Source organism: Dama dama, chromosome 1, assembly GCF_033118175.1.
Source record: "Dama dama isolate Ldn47 chromosome 1, ASM3311817v1, whole genome shotgun sequence".
Classification (NCBI taxonomy): domain Eukaryota; kingdom Metazoa; phylum Chordata; class Mammalia; order Artiodactyla; family Cervidae; genus Dama; species Dama dama.
The window spans coordinates 47,421,524-47,427,636 of record NC_083681.1 but is presented as its reverse complement, the minus strand read 5'-3'; the positions used below and the strand labels follow the sequence as shown (position 1 = coordinate 47,427,636).

At 40.2% G+C, this 6,113-nt stretch overlaps 1 pseudogene; it reads left to right on the top strand.

Annotated features, from left to right (window-relative positions):
• Positions 1–946, top strand: LOC133046546 (olfactory receptor 52N2-like; annotated as a pseudogene).
• The last annotated feature ends 5,167 nt before the right edge of the window (positions 947–6,113 follow it).

Sequence of the window (6,113 nt, the reverse complement as noted above, 5' to 3'; positions counted from 1 at the left end):
CATGCTTTGCCATTGACCATCATTCATAGAGTCAAGAGCTCCAGCCTGACACCTAAATACTTCATCCTCAATGGGATTCCTGGGCTAGAAGCTGCACACATTTGGATCTCCTTGCTATTCTGCTTCATGTACATCATTGCTGTCATGGGGAACTGTGGGCTCGTGTACATTATCAGCCATGAGGAAGCTCTGCATCTGCCCATGTACTATTTCCTAGCCTTATTGTCCCTTATAGATAGTGGGTACACTTCATTTGTTCCCAATACGTTGTGTATCTTTCGGCTCAGCTTCGAAGAGATTGACTTTAATGCCTGACTTGTGCAGATGTTTTTCATCCACATGCTGACAGGCATGGAGTCTGGCATGCTCATGCTTATGGCTCTGGATCACTGTGGCCATTTGCTACCCTCTACGCTATTCTACCATCCTCACCAACACCACAATTAGCAAGGTTGGCCTTGTCACCTTGACTTGAAGTGTGTTGATGGTGATACCGTTCACTTTCCTGATCAAGCATCTTCCCTATTGCAGGGGCAAACCTTGTTCAACACACCTTTGTGACCAGGTCTCTGGCCAAATTATCCTGTGGCAATATCAAGATTAGTGCCATCTATGGTCTCAAAACTGCCATATTGAATGGAGGGTCTGATATCATCTGTATTTCCCTGTCTTACACCATGACTCTCCATTTGTAGTAAATCTGTCCTCTGCAGACACTCGTCACAAAGCCTTCAGCACCTGGACATCACACATATGTGCTATTGTCATCACCTATGTCCCAGCCTTCTTCAATTTCTTTACTCACCGCTTTGGGGGACGCAACATACCTCACCATGTCCATATTTTAATAGCCAGTCTCGACCTATTGCTGCCTCCCACCTTGAATCCAATTGAAAGGGTGATCAAATTGCTTTTTAGAGAGAAAGACATTTTGAGTGTGAGATAAGTCTATGATATAGAATTCTGTATTTAGTACAAAAATTAATAAAAGTATGTAAAAGAAGAGAATAAATGTAAAATGCATCAGCCATAAGGTCAGAAAAATTACCTGTCAGTATTCTGCTCAAAGATTTATGATAAAATCACAAAATTTCTACTCTGAGACCTAAATTTTATAGAAAAAATTAACAGGAAATAATTATATTCTCACAGACTTTAACTTTATTTAGACTTTCTGGAATGGACACAGAAAGATTCATATAAAGAAATAGAGAAATTAGTGATATTGATTAAGAGTATATTCTTCTATGTGTGTGTTTGTGTGTGCTCAGTCATGTCCAACTCTGTGATCCCATGGACTGCAGCCTGCCAGTCTCCTTCATCCATAGAATTTTCCAGGCAAGAGTACTTGAGTGGGTTGCCATTCCCTCCTCCAGGGGATCTTCCTGAATCAAGAATTGAACCCAAGGTGCTTGAGTCTTCTACATTGGCAGAAGGACTCTTGCATTGGTTGGCAGATTCTTTACCACTGGGCCACCTGGGGAGCCCCATATTCTTCTACAGCCTGTTAATATGAAGAACATATTTTAATATCATATTGGTGGTTTAGTCACTAAGTTTCGTCCGACTCTTGTGACCCCATGAACTAGCCTTCCAGGCTCCTCTGTCCATGGGATTCTCTAGGCAAGAATGCTGGAAAGGATTGCCATTTCCTTCTACAAGGGATCTTCCCGACCCTGGAATTGAACTCAGGTCTCGTGCATTTCAGGCAGATTCTTTACAGACTGAGCTACAAGGGAAGCCCGATATCATATTATACATAGTCAAATGATTATGAAATATGTTTACAACTTGACATATTTTTGCAAGATAATTTTCCTGCTTGGAAGCAAAACCGGAATTTTAAAAATATATTATCAATACAAAAGTGCTTCTCTGTAATGCTACTTGTAAGCTAATAATCAGTAAAGTTGTTCTCTCTTGAAATTGTGTTTTTGGATTTGGAAAATTTTACTCATAAAGTATTCTCTTTTAAACCATACCAAAACAGCACTTTTCCCTACTGTCAGTTTTAAACACATATATTTTATCATGTATTATAATGATGTTTGAAACATTTATTTCAAAACTACAGCATAATATTCCAGGCAAGAATACTGGAGTGAGGTACCATTTTGTGCTCATGGGGATCTTTCTGACCCAGGGATCAAACCCACATCTCCTATGTCTCCTGCATTGGCAGGTGGATTCTTTACCATTAGCACCCTGTGGAAAGTCCCTCTCATTTGATAGTTGAGGAATATGAGAAATATAAACAGCCAGCTGGGTGAATCTTGGAATACTTAAATTTAAATACCATAATGTAAATAGGTGTATGCTGTGGGAAGAGTGTGTGAGAGGCGACAGCCACAATAAAGGCAGAGCAGAACACAAAAACCTGGAAAAATAAAACTTAGTGAATGAAAACTTTGACGCACTCAAGTAACAATCTCCAGTTAACTTTATATCATCTTCCCCATTTCAAATTCAAAGACGAGTTTCAAGAAAGAAATGAAGAACAACATAATTGGGAAAACTAAGACTCACCACTGAATTAAAGCCAGGAGGCCAGAGTCATTGACAAATTCTTAGACAATTATGAAGCAGATAGTGATGGAAGAAAATTCTACTCAGTGTTCATGGGAGGGGGTAGTTAGAGATGGAGGGGGAAGAAAGGGAGAGGAGAGGTGAGGACAAGATAAAAAGGTGTATGGAATCTCAAATCACATCTCCTGTCTGGAGAGGACAGAAGTTGTGAGGCAGACCTCAGTGGGCTTGGTGCAAATGGTCCAATCTTTCCACATCAACCTCACACAATTTGATTAGATCTAGAACCAAGGTATTGGGTACAAGCAGCTCCCAGTCATATTTCAATTTAGTTAAATCACATTTCCTGTTCATTTATGGAATATTATTACCAAGGGAAAGTTAGGGGAATGAAATTGCAAGATGATACCAAGTGTAGTGAAAGTTACCTTGCTCCTACAGAATCTTGAGAACATTTTAACCAATCACACGTAACTTATCACATGTGTAGATGTAGAGATAAAGAAAATAGAATACTCTCCAGTGTACTCAACATTATATTGAACAAAGCAATTCAGAAGGAGGTACAAAAATGCATGATCTATGCAAAAAAGCAACTTCAACATATGTATATTATCATATGTGAAATAGATGGCCAGTCCAAGTTCATGCATGAAATAGGGCATGCAAAGCTGGTGCATGGGACAACCCAGAGGACTGGGATGGGGAGGGAGGTGGAAGCGGGGTTCGGGATGGGGGACACATGTATACCTTTGGCTGATTCATGTCGATGTATGGCAAAAACCACCACAATACTGTAAAGTAATTAACCTCCAATTAAATTAATTAATTAAAAAATGCAAAGAAAAAAAAAAGAAAGCAACTTCAAGGCCTGGTTGCCTCACCTTGCATGAGGATCCAAGCTAGAGGAGCATGACCAGGAGAGGGCTGGCAAATAGATTCTACAGTTCTGTCTAAAGACAAGGGGAATTTCCATTTCTGCTATTTACTGGTGATGATGGATATTTTCACAACCTGGATAGAGGCATTTCCCCATTGGAGTGAAATAGTAAAGGCTCTGCTCAAAGAAACAATACTCAGATTTAGATAAATTTCCCTGGTTCAATCCAGAATGATAACAGGAGTAAGCCTTTGTTGCCAATGTGATATCAGAATTATCTAAATAACTGGAAATAAAGTGGACTTTACATGAATCATAGAGGCATCAATCAGCTGGAAAGACAGAGATGATTAACCATACTTTGAAGAAGACCATAGCAAAAATCTGTCCAGAGACTAATTTAGCTTAGTATAAAGTGCTGCTAGCTGCACTACTCAGAGAAGGCACTGGCGACCCACTCCAGTACTCTTGTCTGGAAAAGCCCATGGACGGAGGAGCCTGGTGGGCTGCAGTGCATGGGATCGCTAGGAGTCGGACTGGACTGAGCGACTTCACTTTCACTTTTCACTTTCCTGCGTTGGAGAAGGAAATGGCAACCCACTCCAGTGTTCTTGCCTGGAGAATCCCAGGGACGGAGGAGCCTGGTGGGCTGCCGTCTATGGGGTCGCATTGAGTCAGACACGACTGACGCGACTTAGCAGCAGCAGCAGCAGTTACACTACTTAGAATTAGAGTGGCTCCTAGAAACAAGTTCCAACTGAATTCTTATGAAATTTCATATAAGAAACCCTTTTCCTATTCTGAGCATTTAAGCGTTCAAGCATCTGATCAGAGGGTAGGGAACTAGACACTGTGAGGTACATACAAACCTGGAGGTGGTTCTGAATGCACTTCATACAGTTGCTAATAAGGAAAGCTCCCTGAATGTCCCTCTTCACTGCATTATACTAGGGACTGGATGCTCCTAAAACCTCGAAAGGGGCACATGTGGAGAATCATTTCCAGACCTGATGGGTGGAACCCTATCAGATTGTGCTAAAAACTCATTTTTCTGTCATATTAGCAGGAATTAAGCTGTGGGTCCACCACACTTATGTAAAGTCAGCTTCTGACCTGACTGCAGCTCCACAGCCTTCAACAAGTACTGGAAAAATGGCCATCACACTGGCTCAAAATTGATAGTCTTGTGAACCTGGACTAGGACTCAGACTGAAAAATTTTAAAGTATCTTAAATAAGTAATGTATTGATTGTGGCTTTTCATAGTAACATCTGTGATTGACTGGAGCATTTTTCTGACCTATCGGTGTTCCCTTGCTTGACTATGGGCCTATCTAATTTTCTTAGGAATGTTTGGCACCTAGCTAGATCTGTTAGTAATAGATAACTTTGAAAGTTGCTATTAAAATGACAATGGTTTTTTCTCTCCTTTTTCTGTCTTAACCCACTTGGTCTGCCACTTCCTAGAAGGAAAATATTGATATCTTAAATCACACTGTCACAAAGTGTAGACAGAGGGGAAAGTTGAAGTGATTGTTGGATTACCATAGAATTCCCCAGAACTTCCATAGGCAGTATCTCCCTTCAGTGGTCCCAATAGTCAGTTTTGATGCAGTGTTAGAATTTAACACTTCTTATAATCTTCTTCCATGAAAATTCTCTTTCCAGGTTTAATTAACCAGGGAACTTCAGAATGTCTGGTCCCCTGTCTCAACTTATCTGAAATAATCTCCACTGAAGAAAAGGTGATTACTGGTCCCTTGCAATCCCTTGCATTTCGCATGAAAAATTGTGTCACCTACCCCTAATGCACAATTGATCCACGTACAAAAAGTAGAAATGATGACAGGTTATGCCAGAAAGTCAAACAGATTGGATATCATGTAATGGAATATGGAAAATTTGGCTTCATAAGGCAATCTCTGTACTTTCTAAAAATGAAGGCATTAATGACACCACAATTGTAAGGATAACTTGAGGCCCCCGGCCAGTTATATTTTTGTCTGTAGTATAGGAAGTGACTCATTGACACAAGGGTAGTTATACTACTGCCTGGAGAGCTGGCAACATGAAGAGTCCTGCTTATACTGAATATTTTCTCTCTTTTTTTTTTTGGTGCACAGCTCAGAAAGCCTTACATCTCTTCCTAGAAATAGCATACACCTTAAGAAGATGTTGGTAGGATGGTAGGACAAAATATTCTTGGTATCCTCATCACAACTGCTAGAGTGCATGTCAATATATCGATAGATATGATAAGCAATCTGTCTACCACAATTGGACAGATTGCCCAAAAAGCATTATGCCCCAACATGTATTTCTAGATTCTTTGGCTCTGGTGGTCCTTGATAACAGAATTTCCTTGGATTTCATTTTGACCAAACACAGAGGGGTATGTGTACTTGCCACAGGCTGTACATATACAAATACCTCAGGAGAAGTTGAAAGTCTAATGAATAAATTATTTCAAAAGGCCACTTGTTTACAAGATGAATGAAAAGAGGACCCACTCCAAGATTTATCTTCCTGGTTGCTGTCTGGGATGGGAGGATTTTCTCAGGAATTCTACAAAGATGCGTCTTGATCATCATCTTCATTGTAATGCATCTGCTAATTTTCAAATGATTGTCTAGGTGCCTTGACAAAGAAGTCAAAAAGGAGTAATGTCTTTATAATGGAAAATGTTGATGCCAAGTCTAGGACTTGAG